The sequence below is a fragment of the Calliphora vicina genome, chromosome 4 (genome assembly GCF_958450345.1).
Source record: "Calliphora vicina chromosome 4, idCalVici1.1, whole genome shotgun sequence".
Taxonomy (NCBI): Eukaryota; Metazoa; Arthropoda; class Insecta; order Diptera; family Calliphoridae; genus Calliphora; species Calliphora vicina.
Genome location: NC_088783.1, coordinates 57,125,720 through 57,146,823, shown reverse-complemented (window position 1 = coordinate 57,146,823; position 21,104 = coordinate 57,125,720). Strand labels below are relative to the sequence as shown.

Here is a 21,104-nt window from a genome sequence, read left to right as displayed (position 1 = left end):
AAAGATACTCATTAAAGTCCAGGTGACATTGGCAGAACACACAGAACACTTTGGATATCATTCTATACATACTACTTATTGAGTTATATTAGCAGCTAGAGTGTCGAGTCAAATGCACGAAGATTCTGAACGGAATTGGGTGTTCCATCAACAGCTTTCCCTGAAAGGGAAGACTCGCTAGGATCTGTTAGATCATTTTCAGGGTCACAGTATTCCCTGACTGATCTAAAATTAATATCAGGTATTGATATTCAGTTGCCATTTAGACTTCCCAACGCATTCGGTGTTTTCCAAACTTAGATCTTGGTGGTCGTGAAAGTCTTGGAATTGAAAATAGCACACGAATAGATGTGGCTGCTTTAGTCCACAGTTATGCGGAGCTGAAAATTTGGAAGAGCCATGTCAACTCCAAGATAGTGGGAAAGTAAGAGACTCTACATTAGGACTATAACTTTTTACATTTCTTGCAAATATCAAAATGGCAAAGTCGAATACACCATTGAAAGTTATTTAAAAAAATTGTATTACTTTTTCGCGGTTGTCAAAGAAGTTCACCCACAAAACGCGGTAAAGTGTGGAGATAATTATTTTTATTTTTTTTTTATCCAAAAAACGCAAATATTTTTTTTAATTAATACATCAACCTGGCTCGAAAATCCTATAAAAAAAAATAAAAAAGTAATAAAAATTATGATTATGGGAGTGATGGAACAATGGCAGTCCAAATTTTTGTAGGATATGCGCGAATGTCGAGGAGATTGTAACAATGGATCCTAATGGTAAAAAACAAATCTAAATCACTTGATTTGGAGAGGAATACTTTACTTACGGTCGGTTAAGGAAATTGGTTTCGCAAACTTTATTATACCAACAACACAGTTGCATTGAAATCATAGACAACAAATACGGTTGCTATTACGAAACTGTTTTCTCTGTGTAGAGAAGTGTATGTATATCACATCGAAATTGTCTACGACTGACGGAAGTCTCTTGAGGAAATAGTAAGACATTCATCGGTCACCTGCATATGGGAACATTGAAGGTATGTAATTGTCTGGTTTTCGAAGGCTACAATCCCGCTCGATCGGATTGAAAACATATGCGATAAGAGAGAGTAATGTAATGAAGCCCATATCATCTAATGCAAATAAAATATGTTACAATTAGGAGCAGAAGGAGACAACGGAACATCTTCTGTTCCACTGACCAGACTTTTGGCGACTTAACATAGAAACTCATCAATCACCAAACACTCTGATAATATCTGTCTCACCACTGGTGATTTCGGAATGATCCACTCTTTAATAAGAATAATAATGTTGGTTAACGAAATGAATACCGAACCTTGAACGTGGACGTATGGTGTAATTTAAGCTTATGGTATAATAATTGCAGATAGCGATAGAGTAAAGAAACTACCTTTTATTTATTTCGGAACGGATGTAATTGGATCGCATTGTAAAAATATGCGATAATAGAGAGTAATGTAATGAGAGAGCAACATCTGCAACAATTAGGAACAGAAGGATACAACGGAACATCTTCTATCCCATTGCCCAGACTTAGAAACTTTTCAACCACCGAATACTCTGATAAGATCTGTTTGGGATTTCGAAATGATCCACTCTTTAATAAGAATAATAAGGTTGGTTACGGAAATGGATACCGAGCCTTGAACATGGACGTATGGTATAATAATGGGACCTACTGTTGGACCCAAGTCAGCTTTGATTCAGGCGACTGCCGAATCAACTTTGCCTAGTGCAAGCTTTAACTAATGTTATGACAAAATTAAAGATCCATCCTTTATTTATTTCATATAAGGCAAAGCATCAATAAACATTTTGTGGGGATTTCCCCAAAATCAAATAAAAAGGAAACTTGGTTGGTATCCCTAAAGACTAGACTTCGAAGTGTAAAAAGCATACAATGCAAACAAGTACATATGAAAAACAAGTGATAATAAAACAAAAATAACAAAAGAAGATATTCAATAGAGAGAGAAAATCCCCCATAATAATAAGAGAAAGAGAGGCGACAAAGCGATAAAGAGAATTTATAACAAAACGCCCCAACGTGCAATTCCCGATAATACAATAACACAATAACAAAAGCAACAACAGTTTAACAATTATTTATTATTTTTATAACAACAAAGAGAGAAATCGAGAGAGAGAGTGTATAAAAGTTTTTGATTAAAAAAAATGTGCGGGTTTATTTGCATGTGTTTGAGGGAGAGTCATGTGCCAACGACTGGACTGGATGACTGATTTTTTTTTTATAATTTTTTTAGAAGTGAACAAAGGCAACAAGAAAATATTGTATTAAAAAAAGCAACCAAAAAGCAAAGACAATCATAACCAGGGTTGTAAAAGTAGGTACTAGTACATATAATAATGACGACAATGACGATTTTAAAGATGATAATGAAGATGTGGAACATGATAATGATGATTAATACAAAAGAATAAAGTTTATATAAAAAAAAGAATAAATAATTGAATAAGCTGAGTATGAGTATGAAAAAATTATGTATTTTGATAATACAATAACAAAATTAATCAACAACAAACACACAGTTACAAAATCAACCACAGTGAGAGCAAAGCCAACCAACCAGCCAGCAAGGTTGCCAATTTAGCCATTTTCCGGCTAGATCTAGCGATTTTATTTACATTTAGCCATAAAAAAATGGCTAGATTTAATCTAGCCGGAAGATCTAGCCATTTTATTTTGTCCTAGCCTTTTTTATTTTAAACTTTTCGTGAATTTTTTTTAAAAATAAGACATTATTTTTCATCAAATGACAAAGAAACAGTCTTTTTTTAAAAAAAATCTTATGTAGAGGATTTGATGAGAACAGGCTGCGAAATTGTTTCCAAAGCAAACACATCAATCATATTCAAAAATCTATTTTACATTTATTTAAGGGATCCGATTTGGTTTATAAGTGCCCAGAAATTCGTTTAATTTATCAAAAAGGAACCAATTTTTATTGATATTACAATTTTTTAATCTGCTAAGAAATGTAATATTTTATACAAGGTGGCGCAAAAGTAATCCTCCTATCAGAAAATGCTATAAATTTTGCGATTGGCCCCTAATGTCAGTTCTGTTTTGACATTTGTGTAGTAAACACATGCGAAATTCACGTTAATAAACAATGTTACGCTACACTGCTCCAGAACGCGGAATATTGCTGACTATTTATTTGACCAATCGGTCGGTGACTTCATCAAAAATAATCATGAGTGATGAGGCCCATTTCCATCTTAGCGGGTACGAAAATAAGCAAAATTTACGCTTCTGGGGCACTGAAAATCCGCGTGTAACCCACGAAGAGCCATTACACCCGCTCAAAGTCACTGTATAATGTACTGTTTTCGCTGGAGGAGTCATCGGACCTTTTTTCTTCGAATACGTTGCGGGCCAAACGGTTACTGTGAATGGTGAACGCTACAGAGCAATGATAAACGAGTTCTTTTTGCCGCTACTTGATGAATTGGGATTGGAAAACATGTGGTTCAACAGGACGGTGCAACGGCACACACTGCACGTGCCACAACCGATATGCTGAATGATGTATTTCCCGGGCGCCTAATCTCCCGTTTTGGCGATTTGCACTGACCAGCAAGATCGCCTGATTTGACCGCTCCAGACTTCTTTTTGTGGGACTTTTTGAAGTCGCGGGCTTATTTCAACAAGCCTCAGACTCTTGCAGTTCTTAAAGACAATATCCGTCAAGAATGTGAGGACCTTACGCCGGAAGTTTTGGCCAAAGTGATGGAAAATGCCATAAAAAGGGCTCAAATGACAATCAACTGTGGCGGCGGCCATTTACATGACATCATATTCTCGACTTGATGTAAAAAAAATTAAAAGACCAAATAAAAATAATCCACAAGAAGAATCAAAAAACATCGGAAGTTTACTTTTGCGCCACCTTGTATACTAACTAGCTGACCCGACAGACGTTGTCCTGTCCAAGCAACAACAGCATACATGAAAACCAATGTACACATTTTTTATACAGATCGAGAAAATTTATCATTCCATCACATATCAAAAAATCTGGTCAATGTTGTAGATGGCGGTCGATCAACCATTTTAATAAAAAATAGCCAAATCGGTCCAGGCGTTCAGCGATTTTAGATATATCGAAAAAAAGTGGGCGTGGTAAATTTTTCTTACGAATTTTACTACGAACATTTAAAAACAAATTAGCCAAATAGCCGTTTTCCGATTTTAGATAAATCGAAAAACTTAAATTGGATACGAACATTTAAGCAAAATATTGGCCAAATATAAATCAAAAAAAGTGGGCTTGGTCAATTTTTCATTCCGTAAAAACCTATGTTGGACTATGACCATGATTTTTATTTATATAGATAATGTCGATCTCACTAAATAAAAAGGCAATATTTATGAATTTGTATTCAGTTATTTTGGGTTTTAGCCATTTCTAGCCATTTTAAATTCTAAATCTAGCCATTTTCTGAGCTGAAGAGTTGGCAACCTTGCCAGCCAGTCATTTACTCACTCATTAATAAAAAGAGAGCGCGAGTTTTTTTCTTAGCTGTATTCGTGGTGGTGTTGTTGTTGTTGTTATTATTGCTTTTGTTATGTACTACACTCGTATGGTGTCATTGTAATATTTTTTCAATGCTTGGTTTTTCATATTCAGTTGCGTTTTTGACGCTGCACAGTTTGCATCACGTGAGAATAGCAAAAAACAAAAATTCATAAAATAATTAAATACATAAGCAAAAAAAAAATAGACCTTTGGATATAAATATAAAAATACATATAAATTACTGAAGAAAAATAAAAATAATTTCTGTGTTATAATCAAAGAAAATCTTTTGTGGAAAAACGTAACAACGTCTAATGAAAAAAAGGTGTGTGTGAGTGAGTGTGCTAAATACCAACAAAATCTTTTATTTTTTTAAATAAAAATTTTAAAAAAAAGTTTGAAAACAAAAAAAGAAATTTAATTGTTTGAAACAATTAAATTAACTTCTTACAAAACAACGTATGATACAGAGAAATAAAAAATACCTTAAAAATTTATTATTTTACTAGTTATTTTTTGTGTTTAGTGGCACAAAGAAGTGAAAAAAATTAAATAAATTAAAGAAAGAAAAAAAGTTTAAAGTGCCAACATCACCAATATTTACATACAACATCGTAGTCGTCGTCATCCACACACAGCCATCAACCAACGAACCATTCATTTTTTATTTTTTTTTTCTTGAAATTTTTTCAGTTCAGTTTAGTTTTCAGTTCAAGCAAACAACAGCAACAGAAAAGCAGCAGCAAGAAAAAAAAAAAAACAAAATCAAACCAAACCAACACTACAACAACCAACAACAAGTCAGTAGTATGTCTGTCTGTCTGTTTGTCAGCCAAACAACAGTCATCCATCTATACAATATTCATCCATTTATATACATTTATACATAAATACATCTATCTATCTGTACATATGTATGTATGTATATTTAAGTTTGTCTTTTGTGTGTTGTATTTTCAACCAAAATTTATATAAAAAATTATCTCAACGTTTTGTGTAAAGCTCTCTGGTTTTGCCTTAATACTTGTTTTATACGCATTATTAAACTTGTATAAAACGTACAATTTTTTTCTCTTTTTTCTGTGTTTTATATTTTTTTTTTAAATGGGGGGTTTTTGCAAATCTCTCTTTTGTATTGCTCTCCCTATTCATTTGCCCTCACTCTCTCCCCCTGCCTCTGCCTCTCGCAAAACACTAGCTCTCACGCCCTAAAGTTTAATATATACAATTACACAAAATTAGTGTAGAAGAAAGAAGCTAACGAAGAAGAAGAAAAAAACAACGGTTTACTTGTAAAAAGGTTTCGAAAACCTCGCTCTTAATGTAAAAAATAAAATAACACTTCATTGAAAAAAAAAATAAAAAAGTTCCATAATTATAGAACAGTGGGCGATAAAAGTTGACGCCTTGCGAAATTAAGTGAAGAGAAATATGTAGACATCTCATAACTACAATTTATACGGTCTTTAAAAGTCCAGAAGTGGAATATTCGAGATGGAATATGGAGCTGTGCTTCAGAGTTAATTTTAAAGAAATTCTCCCTGTTTCAGAGATAATTCATTTTCCTCAACTGACAAAGTCTTAATCAATTATTGGAATTGCTCTGCTCGTTTTAATAACATTTCTGTTGCCTTCACGAACCTTTTTTCCCCGGTGAAACATTGTTCAGCAGATTTTGGAGAACTTGTTTCTGATACCTTAAAAGCAGAACTCATCCATCTGTGATCGATTCGCCAGTGGATAACACAACATATTCCAGGCGTTCCCACGACAATTGGCTATATGTTCCGGAACAACCCGATAATGGCAAGCTGAGTTGCCTTAGCGAATCATTTTCCCTGTAAAACATTGTTATATTGATACTACAATGCAATTTGAAAACTTGTTACTGATATCATAAAAGTATAGCTCATGCATATGTGATCGTTTCGCTGGTGAATATAACTACACCTATCAATCGTTCCCACGACAATTGGATCTACGCTGCGGAACGACCCAAGTTTCACTCGGCCAAAGATAGTCAAACCAGCTATTTCAACCGAAAGTTTTTTGTCCCTAGGAAAGAACTCTAGACAACAACTACCCGAGTATTACTCGGCCGAGGACTGCTAACCCAGATACTGCTGTATCAACCGAAAGTTGTTTCCCCTGGAATGAACTCTAGACAACAACTACCCGAGTACCACTCGGCCAAAGACTGTCAACCCAGTGACAGGCTGTATCAGGAAAGAACTCTCTACTTCATATTGTCCAATGTGGAATAGAATTTCTGCTTTAACGGCGTTAACGAGTATCACTCTGCCAAAGATTGTTAAAGTTTTTTTCCCAGGAAAGAGCTCTAGACGACAACGACCCGAGTCTCGCACGACCAAGGTCTGTCAACCCAGATACAGCTGTATCAACCGAAAGTTTTTCCCCAGGAAAGAACTTTACTTCAGCCATATTGTCCAACGTGGAATAGACTGCTTTATTGTTGTTAACGAGTATCACTCTGCCAAAAATTGTTAAAGTTTTTTCCCCAGGAAAGAGCTCTGGACGACAACTGGTTTTCCAAATGAAACAAATTATGAACTCATTGGAGGAAACAAATATATTTAGTATGAGACATTTTCACATTTATCGACTACTATATACTAATAGCAGGCGCGTATCCTGGTCAATCTGTTCTACATTTTTCTTATTCCTTTTTTATGTGAAAACTTTTCGGTTTTTGGGGGGATTTCCTAGTTCACCCTCTGGATCCGCGCCTGACTAATAGAATAGTTTCTTGTTGGCAATAACCTCTTTGATGAAACTAATTATCCTTTCATGGATTCCATTTTTCAAATCATGATATAATCCCAGAGAGTTTTAATTATTCCCCTTCTTGGAGACCAACTTCAAAGAAGGTCCAGCAATTACTGCAATATTAAAGCCAAATCTCCTTCAAACAAAGCGTTTTCTGAAGTTTAAAAACAGAAAATTAACTGCAAAAAACTAATTGTCGAAAATAATAAAAAGAAAATAACTAAGAATTCGACTAGGAATTGTCTAGACAAAAGAGCTCTTTGTTGTGTGAATGAGGAATATTCATCTATCTCCTCCTTGTTACAGCTTAATTCGAGCATTGTCCATATGAAAGATATCTTTGTTGTTCAAATGAGTAATTTCCACGCTTATACAGCTCTCCGGCGCTTTACTATGATGACAACTTCTTAGACCTATTGAAAATATGGAATCGTTTAAGCAATTAATTCAATGTTGAAGCCAAATCTCCTCATTGTTAAAGCTGAATCTCCATTCCATTGATAAATTTGTCAGGTTTGAAAGCAAGAAATAATACCAAGTAGTTTTATATAAGGAATATTGTGAATTGTTTATATTTGGATTATACATTTGTGTGCCCATGAATTGCTTTACTTAAGAGACCAATTTCAAAGAGTTATTGACCAATTGTAGTGGTTTCAGTGAATGACCTCATTGTTGAAGACAAATCTCTTTCCAACCATTCAGGTTTTCAAATTTAAAAACAAGAAATATTTGCAATGTGAAGCGATTATATATTTCTATGTGGAGGATGTGAGTATTCTTAGCCAAATGTGATTGATTGAACAGAGGTAAATCTTCTCTTCAATAACTTCAGAGAAATGGTGTATTTTATCACTCACTAGATCAGGATCTCTGATATTTGCTGAAGTTGGAAAGCATTGGTCTTACTATAAGGAATATGGTGGATTGGATGTCTTCAATTGAATTAAACACTAGTTTACCAGTACAATGCTTTAACAGAACTGTAAATTCTTAACCGAATGCGTTTCATTGTTTTTCTCTTTAAAGATTAGTCTTCTCATCAACGACTTCTGCATAAGTTGTGATAATAAGGACGCTAAAAACAAAAATATAGCAGTCTTTTGTCACTCTAGAAGATCTGCTAGGACCAGACCCTGGGGGATTGTAGAGTATTACTGCCAGATTTATGGGAGATGGATCTCAGAAAGTTAGTGGCAAACTGATTTGGTCCAAACACTTTTATGTTCAGTTTAAAGGAAAATCTTTGCATGAATGACATATGACACGGTTGTCAGAATGATAATGTCACGTAAATATTCACTTCTCCACAACTGCCACTACAAACCCTCCTTTATTGGAGGGACATTTCAGGAGGATAACTGTGTATTTTTGTTCGACGAACTTCTTTGGTTTAGATCCTGCTATGGTCCGATTAAGAATGAATCCTATCCTGCCACTATAAACCCTTCAATACCCATAGAAAAGTACTTCATTGCTTCATTGGAGATGAATTCCACTGAATGAAATATGTTTATTTAAGGAGGATATACTTTATGCCCCAACCGCAATTCTCTATCATTAGGGCGGACCTCCTAGCAGAATGAGTTGGAGTTGGATATCAAAAGAACTGATTCGGTTAGAACATACTATAATCATTTATAATATTACACTTTGCTCTCTTTATGACTGCGTTCGGCAATCCCAAAGGGGTTTGTAATTGACTCTAAAACTACTAACCAGCCAGCCAGTCAAAGTTGAATTTATGACACATGAGCTCTAAAAATTCTGCCGATTTGATTTCATTATACCCTTCACCTTCGTGAGAAGGATATATATAAGTTTGTCATTCCGTTTGTAATTTCTACATTTAACATTTCCGACCCTATAAAGTACTATATATCCTGGATCCTTATAGATATCGAAGTCAATTAAGCCATGTCCGTCTGTCTGTCTGTTGAATTCAATTTTCTGAAGACCCCAGATATCTTCGGGATCCAAATCTTCAATAATTATGTCAGACATGCTTTCGAGAAGTTTGTTATTTAAAATCAGCAAAATCGGTCCACAAATGGCTGAGATACGATATTTTAGGATTCTCTTTGATAAAACTATGCAATGAAGATAAAAAAGTGGAGGCAATATTATGGAACTGTGTTTGCTTCGTTCGGATTCAACCCGTCCTCACCGTTTCAGAAACGAGATTACGATTGCGAAACGTCATTCGACTTTATTGCTGTAAAACGTTTCCAAACGATTGTCTACTGAAACATCTCGAAGAGACAATATTTGTTGTAGGCTGTGTTAAAGCGTTAACCACATTTTACACATTATTCTCTTGTTCAAATATACTTGAATGGGTGTATTGGCCACTGCGTAGTTTACCTTCACAATGTTTTATATTGCTAACAAAGGAATAAATGCTGCCAGGCTATTTATAATTTTGTAATTCCGTTTGTAATTTCCACAATATAATTTTCCGACCCTATAAAGTATATATAGTCTGGATCGTTATAGATAGCGGAATCGATATAGCCATGTCCGTCTGTCCATCTGTGTGTTGAAATCAACTTTCCGAAACCCCCAAATAACTTACATACACGATTCATATATCAATATCTCCGGAATTCCACCATTGGCTGAGATATAAGGAAAAAACCAGAACAACCTAAATTTTTGACCTATATCTGGATTACTAAGTCATTAATATAGACAATATGGATTTCTAATGATAGATATTTCAAAGACCTTTGCAACGACGTAGATAAGACCGTAGTAAGTTAGACCTGCAATGGGTCAAAATCGGAAAAAATATTTTTTAACCCGAATATTTTTTTTCATCAAAAGTTTTTTTTCGCTAAATATTAAAATATTAAATTAAAAAAAAAAAACAATTTAAAAAAAAAATTTTCCAAAAAATAAAAAAAAAAACAAATTTTTGTTTATCTAAAAATATTTAAAATTTTAATTTTGAATTATAATTTGGTGAAGGGTATTTAAGATTCGGCATAGCTCTCTTACTTGTTTTTCTAACAAATTAGCAAAAGAATTTTCCTAGAATTTTTTTAATGTTTGAATATTATTTCAACATTAAAGGGTCACCTTTAAATCTGCAAAAATATGCCCCCCCATCAAAAACAATACGAAAAAATCTCACATTTGTTCACTTGTATGACGCACTGTATGTGTATTACTGTGTTGTTTTGTGTGCATTTTTTTCATTGGTAAGAGAGAGAGAGAGATGAAATTAAATGAGAGCTGAAAAAACAATGAGTAAAATTTTTTAAAAAAAACTCGTAAACATACATAGAGTTTAACTGTTTTTGGAGCCGGATTGTGCATGCTTTTTTGTTTGTTTTTGTTATGTAGGAAAAACGCCCTGATTGCGCATGTTGAAGATTTGTTTATTGTATCTCTCACAGTTTGCAGCCCCTTTCTCTGCATTCACTCTGTGAAAACATGCTCCCCCTCCCCCTCAACTCTGTAAATATAACAGAACGTGTGATTGTTGTGTTTTTAAACTCGTGCTAAAGTGTCGTGTTTACAAAAAAAAAAAAGAAAGAAGAAATTGAAGAAGAAGAGGAAAAAAACAGTATTTTCTTGTTTTTCTTGTAGTTGTTGCTGTTGCTGATGATGTTGTTTACTCTTCCCGACTCCCCAATTTGTGTATTACTAGTTATTTTGTTGTTTTTGTTTGTTTTGTGTTTTTAGGTCTTCCTCTTCTTTGGCTCTATAGCTTCATCTTGTTCTTCTTGCTGTTGTTATTTCATTATTGTTATTGTTGCTGTTGCTGCTGTTGTTGTGCACATTACGTGGTTTGTTGGTTTTTGTGTCGTGGTCGTTGCCGTCGTCGTTATTTCTGGTGCGTTTCGAAAAGTTGCGTCAGTCTCACATTTACAGTCGGTTTAAAATTTCACATCACTGAAAAACAAGAAATAAAATTACGGAAAAAAAATCTCCACACAAACACTGAAAATAATTAAATGAAAAAAACTAATTATAACCAAAAATTTCAATTAAAAATTGCAATTAAAGGAAATCTTTTCATTAATGTGATATTTATTAAAAATTTTATATAAAAAAAAGAAAAATTATTTATAAAAAATAAAAGAATTTAAAGAAAATTTATTAAAATTTCTGTTTTTTTCCTTAAAAGTTTTAGTGCATTTTAAAGCAGTGTCTCTCTATCTTCGTGTGTAACTACGTGCTTGTGTTTAACAATAAATAATAAATTGTGTGATTAATTTTGCTTTTTTTTAATACAAATACTTACAACAATTTTCCAATGTATTAGCAAATTTTATAGGCTTCATGAAAAATTAACAATTTTGTGTTGCTCTTCTAAGAAAAAAATAAATTACAACCAACCAACCAACCAGGTAATTATTTATTTATACATTATTTAAACTAGTTTGTTAGATTTTTCAACAGGAAAAAAATCTCCTTCCGCCTTGGCTTAAAATAAAATAAAAAATTCTCTTCTTTGCTAAATGTCTTTGTCCTTTTATGTCCTTTAGCAATGTGCTTGTTGGAAACAAAAAAAAACAAAAAAAACACCAACATCTTTTTCTGTGATTTATTTTCGCAATTGTGGGTGCCCTTTTTCCACTATTTGCTTTTACAGCTTTTTTTTCATTCTTTCTTTCTTGTTTCCTTTTTTAAGTTCTCTTGCAGAACAGTTTCATTTCAATCAAAGTGTGTGTGTTAAACAGTGATGTTCAAAAATAAAAATGAAGATGTATTGGTGAGAGAGCTACCCAGCAAACATAATGTCAAACACTTTAAATAAGTACAAAATAAAGAATGTTTAGATTTAGAATTTTTGCCAGATATAACCAATTTATTAAATGAATGTAATATAAATTTTAAGGAAATGAAAGAATATACGTTATACGGTCTAAATTCTCTCAAATTGTTTATTTATTTTTGACTTTGTCTTTTTTGTGTTCAATCGTAATTGAAACGCGTGTGTTTGCTATGCTTCATCCAAAAGCCAACCAACAACAATGCTTAATGAATTTCTTTTAAAAAAGAGGAATTTGTTACGCTCTTTAAAAGAGCGTAACAAATGTGTGTACATTTTTTAAACAATTGTTGTATGGGGTGAACATCACTGGTGTTAAATCAAGTTTTGCTTTTACTGTTGTCTCTATTACTCTCTCTCTCTATCTCTTTATATTTAAACTACTCTCTGTGTATTCTTTATTTATGCTTTTGCTAAATGTCCTGTTTGAGTGGATGTGTGCGTGCGTGTGTGTGTATCAGGATTATTATTTTTAGTGTAATTTATTTTATTTTTGGCCGGGGCAAAATGCTAGTGATTAATTTCCATATTTATGATCATAGACAGAAAAAGAATTTTATATATATGTACCTACACATAAAAGAAATATTTATGGGGAATTAACACACTCATTACAGAGCTGGCAAAGTATATGAATATGTTTATTTGTGGAGGTCAAAGTGTTAATATCAAATTTCTTGCAAATTTTCAAAATTTTTTTTACTCCCTTATTTGATTTTTAACTCACTTAATTTCTTTTAGAGACATTTTTCAAGTAGGGCAGAAGGGGGATCATTCGCCATAGGGGCACATCTGCCAACATCGAATAACTTAAAAACCGAGTAACCGATTGTGTTACATTATCATGTTATGTTTTCGTTTAACAATTATTTATTCCTGAAAGTTGAAAAGTTTAAAATATTTCGGGGTGTGAATTTTTTGTGCTAACTTCATTAGTTTTTGTGATACAAAATAGATAATGGTTGGTGATAGAATATCAATAATAGTGAACAATAAGTGACAATAGTTTTTTAGATCATTTAATTTGAAGTACGAAAAAAATTTATATTAAACCTCAAAACTCCCTCTGGGGCACATTCGCCAGATACAAGGAATCCCTGTCATGTATAGCAAAATATTGATAAAATATAGAAAAAAATTAGTCACAATTTGTTAAATTATGTGAAATAAACAATAAATATGTACTTTGTTTTGTGAATTTTTGTTTTATTTTACAAATGACAAATCTAGAAAAAATCAGTCACAATTTGTTAAAATTTTTTTTTGTTAAATTATGTGAAATAAACAATAAATATGTTGTTTATTATACTTTGTTTTGTGAATTTTTGTTTTATTTTACAAATGACAAATCTACCCCATCCATTTGGCGTATTTACCCCATGGGTGGGGTGGTTTCGCCGTTTTTGGTCAGTCTATAAATGTTAAAAAAAATATGTTTATTAAGATGAGATAGGCAAGATTGAAATTAATAAAACTAAAGCCAACATATCGAAGTATCCGAAACAAAATGAATTTAAGAATACGTATTGTGATTTTGATTTGAGATCGCCTCAAAAAAAAGTGGCGTATGGTCCCCCTTCTACCCTAATTGTATGGGAATATTTTTAAACATAAAAAAATGAATTGAATCTATAATTTTTTTGAGAGCCAGGGACTCACATTTACATGTTTTGCAGACTATACAAATTTAGTTTCAAGTTTTCAGTTCATAATCGTTGGGTCAATGAAATTATTGCAAATTTAGCACTGCGGAATTCAGGAAATTCTAGTGGTCTTTAAGATCACTTTTTTGACATTCTCTGAACTCAATTTCTGTTCTATTCATGTCCTAATGTTTCCACACATAGTTTTACCCAGACCCTGAAGTCCTTGGGTTTTATTGTTTCTTGTGCAGTGAAATTATTGACCAGTCTTATCGACTCTTTTGACATTCTCCCAACTTAAGTTCTGTTCATATTCCTTGAGGAAATTATGGACCAGTCATTATGAATCGACATAAATATTTGTCTTTTATTAAATTTTTAACGTTAATATATAAAAAAATTTGGGATGTGCAATAGATGGCGAATATTTTTAATAATTTATATAACATTTTGAAGGGTACATAACTGTCATTTATTCTCCCTCAGTTATTCAACATTATAGTGTAAATAACAAAGTTTTTTTTGCTTCGAAAATGTCGAATTTTGTGCCAACAAAGCGTCATATGCGGGAAGTTTTGCTTTACTTCTTTAATATGAAAAAAGGGCCGTCGAAGCAAAGCGAATGCTTTCTGAAACTTATGGTGAATGTGTTCCATTGGTTTTAACATGCGAAAGATGGTTTGTTGGCATCAGAAGTGATGATTTTCACTCGCAAGACAAAGATCGCCCAGGCCAGCGATTGGAGGCCAAGAATTGGAGGCATTGCTCCATGAAGATTGTTGTCAAACTCAACAAGAACTTGAAAAATCATTGGGATCTACTCAATCAGCAATTTCAAACAGTTTGCGAGCTGCAGTATTCATTCAAATGCAGGGAAATTGGCCACCATACGAATAGAAGCCGACAGACCTTGAAAGACGATTTTGTATGTCTAAAATGCTGCTTGAACGCTATAAAAGAAAATCATTTTTAAACCGAATAATTACTTGTGATGAAAAATGGATTCATTACTATAATCCGAAGCGTAAGAGATCGTATGTGAAGCCCGGACAATCAGCCGAATCGACACCAAAGCCAAATATCCATGGCGCTAAGGGTAATGCTCTGTATTTGGTGGGACCAAAAGGGTCCTATCTATTATGAGCTGCTGAAATCTAAACATATTATCACAGAGAATCTGTACCGAATGCAACTTATTCGTTTGAAGGAAGCATTGGCCGAAAAACACCCAGAATATGAGGCCAACCGTAATATTCCATCATGACAACGCTCGAACACTTGTTGCAATACCGGTTAAAAAGTATTCAGAATGAAGTGGTTGGAAAGTTTTGCCTCACCCGTTTTATAGTGCAGACCTTGCCCCGTTCGACTACTATTTGTTTCGATCGAAACAGAACGCTATCTTTAGGATACGCTTCACTTTGGAACTGGCTTCATTCCTTCTTGGCCTCAATAAATGAACAGTTCTTTTGGCTCGTTTAATATGTGATACGCACCTGTGTGTTATATCTGCTATCTATCATATCATTATCTACAATTTTATACCTTTTCCTTACCAAAACATTTCTATTGTTCAAGCAATTGGAGACTCTTCCGTCCTTATTCTAACTCTGTCTATCAATGTTTACAAAGCAACAGATACCAGCCAGTAGTAGAATTTATGACTGATGGTCATTTCATTCACAAATTTTCTATAGATCGCTGCTGAAATATCTTACCCAAAGTATGAATCCATGAGAGTTTTGAATTTGGTAAAGAGTGCTGGCGTAGCTCCATAAAATCTCCACAGTTTATTTAAAATTAAAATCTTCTACATCTCCTAAGCTAGTTTTGTAACTAATGGAAGTTCGGGATTGAATTCAATGGTATGATATTGTCAGACCTCAGTACTATAGACATGAGACGAAAGGTTAGGTGACTACTCCGTAAATTTATTTCACTGCGGATCTTGTTCGCACCCCTATATGATGATCCGAATAGAAGTCAAGAGCCATATACTGCAAGACTTCTGCTTTTGTGATCTGTTGCGGATTGATGACTGAGAAATGTAATTCTGAGCGGACCTTAAACGCAGAGGTGCGTTTAACTGAATTATTAGCATGTTATGTATGTAAAGGAAACGATTTATCGATCAGTGGTTAATTATTTTTAAATGTATGCAAGGAGACGTCTGCTACACATTTAAGTAATACAACATTCATATACAGTTCCATCTGCATAGTTATCAAAAGTACAAAACTAAGGAGTGATGGAAGCCACTCCACTCTCGTCAGATTCCCATCTACATTATCCGTTAATGCAGATGGGAATCTGATGAGAGTGGAGTGGCATCAGTTGTGGGAGTTTATATCTCGATATAGATTCACTTGCATTCCATGTTGATATATTGAGTGTTTGCTGGAATACTTGAAGTTTCAAAGGAGTGGACAACGATTGAAATGGTCTTCACATCATTTCCCATTTGTCTACTACATATGTCTTAATGTTGCATGGCTTTGAAGGACTCTGTAGTTCAAGAAAGAAAATTCAAATACTCTCTAAAAGAATTTACGAACCATATTCATCTAAATCACTTTAATTGTTGGCGGCTGTTTAGAGAGTTTTGGAAGATCTAAAAAGGTCGGTCAGATCTAGTGAGATCACAGTCCTGGGAAACTAGTTTTTAGACTCTGAAGAGTATTATCTGAAATTCAACCAACGCACAGAGGGGCCAAACATACTAATTTTGCGGATTAATTGAAAAAACAAATTTCAAGTATCGTGAAAACTGAAAGTGCCAGCTTAAAGAGCACAAAATTCTACATCAGCATGCAAAATATTAATGTGAAATATTAAAAGGTATTTTTATAGTCACGTGTTGAAATTACATATTGTGAGAAAAAAACCTAAAAAATTGATAAAAAAAAAATAAAAAATTGCGCAAATAAATACTATTTGTGATAGGTAATTTAAAAAAATTAACAAATCTAATTATGCAATCATCAAGTTCAGGTGTTTATTGATATGTTTTGGTTAAATTTAAATTTGAATTATTTGTGGAAGTGGCTTTGATATTAGTTTTTATATTGGAAGTGCAAAAAAAATGGATTTTGTCAGTTCAAATGGACATAAAGTTATTAGCTGGGCAGAGAATTTAATATAATTTAAAAGCTTGGATAGTTAGGCGTTGTTTCAGAAAAAATTAGGTTGCGCATCACTGCGCCTCATAAGTTATATGTAAATTAGTAAAAGCTTCACCCTTTAAGTCTACCATCAAAAAGCACTTTGCGATATTTTGTCGTTGTTGTTGTTATTGTCATTGTTTTTTTTTTTTTGTTTTATAAGAGGTGTTGTGATTAATAATACGAGAGTCACGTGTGAGTCAGGCTTGGACGTGGCTATATTCTTGTATTATAATGAGATAAACATTAATAAACTTTTAACAATTACTTTTCTTTATTTCAGTTTAGTTTTCCATCCATTGATTTTCTAATCGTGAATGAATAGCACACGGAATTTTAACAATTTAATTCTCATGCACTCACGCTTGTATATGCTCGTTTAAACGTATTTTTTTTGTGATTAATTCGAAGTTTTTTCTTGTGGTTAATACGAAGTTATCCGATTCACAACAGGCAATTTAGCTTAACAAAAAAATCATGTTAGTGAGCGCGATCGCGAGAATTTTAAAGTTTTATATCGGGAGCCAGTTATCACTCACGTTCAGATCTCTAGTTTTTATATTGTCTCATTTCAAATATTGTGTTGTATAAATTTCAAAGCAGTGCACTTAAACTTTGCAAATCTTTTAGTGGCAGGAGTTGGGAAAGTTCTCTATTATTCAACCTCCCATTACTAGTTAATATAATGATATCATCTTAAAACAATATGGTAGTTTTTTTATCAATAAAATGCATAAATTTAGTGTATCTCACTGATGTAGTTCTATAGATATAGGAGAATTAATAATTCATTTGTATGGGGGGAACCCGATTCCACCCACGTATACCCTTCCGATTTCGGCGGAACGTGTAGTTTGTTTTTAGAGTTACCCGCAGCAAATTTAGTGTAGTTCTATAGATATACCACAGTTAATAATTATTTTATATGGTGGGTAATTGAGTTCCCCCTCCTATATCTCAAAAATTTTGTTACAATATGCGCATTGGTCTAAGGCCTACCCACGTAAAATTTTGCGAGCGTCGCTATTACTGTTGTTGAGATATTAATAAATCCGTAAAAAAGGGGCATTTGACCCCACTGTGCAACGACTGGAGGATATAAAAGTGATTTTTTAACATATCTTCCGGGCATTTGTGCACCAACAGTGTTAAATTCCTTGATCAGGTCAAGCGACTTAAGGGGTGTTCTTTTGTAAGGTTTCCTTACTACTAGTATGGCGCACAGTGGGAGAAAACCCTAATTTAGTGGAACTAAATTCGTATCTTCTAAACGCTTGGCTAAATTAATTTCATTTATATGGAAATATTGCAGGCAAGGAGGTAAGCTAATAAAGTAATGCAAAATGGGTACTGCTACCTTAGCAGAATGAGCGGGAGAGGCTGCTAAACTACACTACCTCGGAAGAAATTCTATACTATTTTCAATTGTAAGAAATTATTTTAATATATCTTTCAAAAAATTTAAATTATATAAGTAATTTTATTTATAGCAAGTAACTATTGCCGGCATAGGTCGAAATATTCATATAAAATTAAACTTTTTTTAGTTTTATTAATAAGTTTATTTTTAAAAACGAATAACAATTATTAGTTATGAAATGATTTTATTTCATTATTATAAATAATTTAGTTATAATTAAACAATGAAATAAAGAGTAATTAAGCTAACTAACACTTGTTACAATTTTGTGAATTTTTATTATGAGATTTTTAAAATTTATTTAAATTAGTCGACTTCAGAGACTGATGAATCACTAGGAAGTAATGGATCCAACAAAAGTTGCCTAACATCTTTCGATACCGGTTCCACTTTTTTATAGCTTGCAGATGAAACTAGAGATGCTAATCGGGACTGATTTTTGAAAATCCCGGGGTTCGGGATTTGGTAAAGAATCCCGAAATCCCGTCCCGGGGTTTCAGGATTTTCGGAAAATCTAAAATCCCGAAAATTATAAGAAAGAAACGTACATAATTATTTCTTTACAATTGAAAGAAAATTTTTTATTTAGCAATTAATTTTTATTAGACACCAAAAAGCTTAAAATACTTGCATGAGTACATTATATAAGAACAAATAACAATAAAGTATGTACATTACGGTGGGTCGATTTTTTTGACGAAAAAAAAATCAAGAAACGATAGGTCTAAAATCAAATCTTTTATCCAATGATATTTCAGTATTTTTTTATTGGATAAAAGGCGAAATACGCAAATGTTATATTTTTAATCTAAATAAAGCACTACCATATTTAAAAGGACTCATAATTTTAAGGCAAATTTGGTATATGGGCATTTGTTTTTAGCAACTTGTAAGAAGTTAGAATTACATAAATTTCATTTTTATACAATGTAATTACCAACAACACTTCTATATACAATCTTAAAAAAATAAGGAACAAATTTAGTACGAGATTTTACATCGTCCCAACGATAATAATTTCTTAAAAAAATTATATAAATTCACCTCGCACTTTTTCGCAGCTAAATTTTTTACCATATGTAGTCTATAATATGGCCTTGATATTGGTAAAAAAATTAGGACTGCATCTCACAGCATTAGTAACTGGCAACCTTCCGAAAATTCAAAAAGTAAAAAAAATAAAATTCTATAAGAATATGGCCATTGATTATCACAAATAGCGGAAAATATATTTTTATTTTTCTGATTTACCAAGGCTCATATTCCATCTACATAAAAAAAAGTAAAAATACAACTTAAAGAAAACCTTGTACTATCCAGCTTAATAACAACTTTGAAACCAATTCTTCATAAAAAAAATTTCTGAAATATTTTTTACATTTAAATAGTTGTCAATACCAAACCACTGAAGTTATTAATAAATGTTAAATATTTTTAAGTACAGCAACAACTATAGATTGAAACTACATAACAATAAATCAAATATGGGAAAGTTTTTTTTTTTTTATTTTGCGCCACTAAATTGTTGATTTCTCCCACAGTGTGGCGGTCTGAACGTGTGGCACATTTGTGAGTTTGTAAATACTGAAAGAGCCGAGTGATCAAGGAGGACTATGTTGACTGCAACTTGGTGTTAGATAATCCAGGAACAATACATATCTCTATATGATTGTAAATCAGGGGTTGTCATAAAGAGAACTTGTAACATTTGTGAGTTCACAATGAAATACAACTTAGCTTGATTGAAAATATTTTCAAAACATGAGACTTGTTACTGCATAGTTGAAGGCTAAAAAATACTTTTAATCACAAGAAAAATGCATGTAGATCCTATCCCACAGATATTTTTGTAACACGATATTGAATTTTTTATGATCTTATAGAATCCTAACACAGAATTGTCTAATACTTTAAATCTTTCACAGCTGGAATATCCGGATTAATTCAATGATTAAGATTAAAACTATATACTGGAATATAATACGAAATATTTATAAAAATATTCCCATACCACAGCAGTCTCACATAAGTGGTTAATAAGTCCTTTTATAACACTATTATTTCTTAATATTTATGCTTCTCAAAGCACAATAAGAAAAGAAACGAAGGCACTTACAAAAGTAGAAAAAAAACATAAAAGAAAAATTAAATTTTTCTTTCTTTTTTTGTATGTAAGAGAGATTTTCTTTCAATTCCCTTGACATTTAACAGCAACAATAATAGTAATAATAACAATAAATCTTAGTTAAGTTTTATGTTACTACTATTATGCTTTTAGCTCTCGCTCTCACTCTCTATTTCACTCCCTTTAATCATATGAATGTGAGAGTTTAACTAACACATGTCCAAAATGAGTAGAGTATCCTTTCACATTTTGAACAAATCAATTTAAGGTTTTTTTTTTTGTTCTTTACTTTTATCAAAATCCATAAAAATTTCTTAAGGATTCTTTTCAGGGTTTCTTTATTGTTAGAGTGATCAATGAATGTATGTGTGTATGTGTAATTATTTCCATTTAATTAAGCAAAAATGCAAATTCTTTCTTAAATTTAATACTTTGACTGTGATGTGATGTGTAGCTGCTTGTTTTTTATTGTTCAGTTGAGTTCTGTGGGGTTGTCTGTCTGGATATCTGTCTGTCAGTCAGTTCTTTTATGTAAATGGAGTATGTTTGATGGCCAACAACAATGAAATGAGTATGATTCAACACTAAGGACTCAATTCTGAAGGCTAACTC

General features: G+C 32.7%; 1 protein-coding gene across 2 annotated transcripts in view; it reads left to right on the top strand.

Moving 5' to 3' along the window:
- Nucleotides 1-4,715: 4,715 nt before the first annotated feature.
- The window catches only part of Mnt, a 90,579-nt gene continuing 74,190 nt past the window's right edge, over nucleotides 4,716-21,104 (top strand). Inside the window, exons 1-2 of one of the 2 annotated variants that reach the window (XM_065508746.1) lie at nucleotides 4,716-4,898; nucleotides 11,496-11,718. The gene's annotated coding sequence lies outside the window, so the exon portion shown is untranslated. The remainder of the gene's footprint in view (nucleotides 4,899-11,495; nucleotides 11,719-21,104) is intronic. The other variant, XM_065508748.1, reaches the window with a different exon arrangement.